Source organism: Paramisgurnus dabryanus, chromosome 24 (assembly GCF_030506205.2).
Source record: "Paramisgurnus dabryanus chromosome 24, PD_genome_1.1, whole genome shotgun sequence".
NCBI lineage: Eukaryota > Metazoa > Chordata > Actinopteri > Cypriniformes > Cobitidae > Paramisgurnus > Paramisgurnus dabryanus.
In genome coordinates, this window is record NC_133360.1 from 13,540,388 (window position 1) to 13,543,280 (window position 2,893).

Consider the following 2,893-nt stretch of genomic DNA (forward strand, 5'->3'; position numbering starts at 1 on the left):
TTTTCGTTATTTAACATCAAGATCGAGAGACCGATTCAGTCGAAAGTCTTATCAGCACCTGTTTATGTTCCATGCTGTTGTTCACCTTCTTAGGTGCTAAAATGTCCCTTTGGGAACATCAAATATTCATATCAGCCAAGCTAATAAATTAAAGATGACTGTACAGTCATTATGATTCTCAATCAATAGCAACCCAGGTAACCAGGGAGAAGAGGGCCTTTACTCTTCTGATAGCGACTATCAATCATCCATGTGAGGACACAAACAAAAGATCATTGACACATCCTATTCATGAAGGTCCCTGTGTCATTGTATGTTCCTCATTTGAATTCAAGAGGCAGAATTTTGGTGTTGAGATTATCATTTTTATGGAAAAAAATGAATGTTTGATCATCATTTAAAGGTGCATTGTGTAACTTTTAAAACAATCTCTTGACAGTAATCCAATACAATATACATAACTATTTTATCAGTGGTGTATAAAGACCTTACAAAATGAACTGTAATGTTTTTATTACCTTAGAATGGGCAATTTTTATATATATACACTGCATGGAAGTCGCCATTTCACGCCGCCATGTTTCTCTAGTAGCCCTTAACTGTTCAATAGCGCGCTTTTCTACTACGTTGTCGTGTTTGTCCTGTTGCGGATATCATAGCTTCTCTATGCGTTTCAAAAGGGAGGGGTGAGCTCTGGACTGAGCCGTTGGAATTTACACTCTCATTAATAGATGTCGCTAAAAGTCCCACATTGCACCTTTAATACGTATGTTGCAAATGTGAGAGACAGTCGAAAGCTAGTCAGCAAGCAATAGCCATAATTTAACCATCTAGGTTACTTATAGATCCAATATTGTACACCTTGCTAGTACCTGGCTCGACCCCCTTTTGGCTTCAGAACTGCCTTAATTCTTCGTGGCATAGATTTATTGAGATGCACATCCATGATGCAAATCTCCCATTCCACCACATCCCAAAAGTGCTCTATTCGATTGAGATCTGGTAACTTTGGAGGCCATTGGAGTTGATTTGAGCTTTGTGACATGGTGCATGGACGGCTGCCAGAAGATTCAAGCCCTTTTTAGAAATGTCACATTAAAATTGTGTTCAATTAATTTAAAATACCTCATTAAGAGCCATAAGTATATATATTTAATTAGTCTAACACAAAATGAATATCTACAATAATTTATTGATTTCTTTTTAACTGCGTTAATACAATTAGTTTGAGTTTGGGTTCTGGAAAAATAATTTCCCAGTATGCTTTGCATGCAACTGCTTTTGGAGAGTATTTTTTTTTAATTAAGTGTTATTTTATGCATTTTAAGTTAAAGAGAAAGACTTAATAGTGTTTAATGCCCATTTATATTATTGATTTAGAAGCGTTTGTGTTATATTTTTTCAAATTGTTTGGTTACCATCGTGCAGAAGAGTGGCGCTTGTGGTTAGGTTGTGGATGGAACATATTTCTCCCAATGAGCACTAAGGGGCGATTTATAGTCGTGCGTAGGTCCTACGGCGTAGCAGCGATGGCGTTGGTTCCGCATCAGTTGTCATTTATACTTTTGCGTCTTCGTCCGCGTCGACGTGCAAACACACGCGTGAGCGCTGGTATCCACGCGTGTAACCACAGTAGCAGTGCGACTGTCAGAGAAGAAGAAGCTTGGTACGTTAAAGGTGCTCTAAGCGAATTGAAGCGTTTTAGACCATAAAACATTTTTTGTTACATACCGGAAACATCTCCTCACTATCTGCTTGCTGCCTGTCCGCTGATCAAACTGTAAAAAAACGCGATCTCTGTAGACAGTCCAGGCAATATCAACAAATGGCCAAACCTAGCTCACAAAACAAAACAAAGTATTCCAGCCAATAAACGACAAGAAGGATTTGGGGGTGGGGGTTGGGCACGGAAGGGAGGGGGAGGGGGAGGAGTTAGCTACGCTCTGTCTGTTTGAAAACAGTTTCAAACGTCAACAATAACTAACGTCTCGCAGATTCGCTTAGAGAGCCTTTAACCCACAAACGAAGAAGAAACAGCAACTTCTTGTGTATAATTTGAGAAGACCAGCAATGATGGAAGTAAATAAACAGCGACTTTTGATGCAGTTTGAGTTAAATCACTCCTCAAGTTGGCTCATCTTTGTTTTCACCGTCACAAACGGAAATACCTATGACGCTGTTTTTGTTCCCTGACGGGAGGGGTTCTGGTAGACCAATCACAGCGCTTGCGGTCCGCGTAGATCTGACGCGCTGTTAAAATTTTTGGGAGGTGGGCGTCAGGCTACGCAGAGCTACGCACAGGCTAGGGGCCGAGCTACGGCGTAGAACCTACGCACGACTATTAATCGCCCTTAACTGTGTTAATGCCTGTTTGGAGATCAGTTTCTTCTTACATGCTAATGCAAAGTATCATATGCTATTATTATTAGCATGCTAACATGTGCTTATGCTAATTAGTATATATATATAATAAATATAAGAACGTTTTATATAAAACAACAGAATTTAGTTATTCAGACTACACTACATTGAGTTATTCAAACTACGCTAAATCAAGTTATTTAGACTACACTAAATTGAGTTGAGGCAACTAATTGAGTATTGCCATTTACTTTAAATTGAGTTGGACTAACTCAATATATTTTTATTGTGTAAAGCAGTTTTTTATGAGTTAGGGATGAAAATCCTGCCCACAATTTTATTGAGTTAATCCAATGAATCATTTTTTTTGAGTGTGGGTACACTGTGGTCATAAAGGGATGAACATGGATAGCAACAACACTCAGGTAGGCTGTGGCATTTAAACGATGCCAAACTGGTACTGAAGGTGGATTCACACAGGGCGCCAGCATTAACACTTGATGGAAGGCGTGTTTGAAGCGTGGCCGCAACA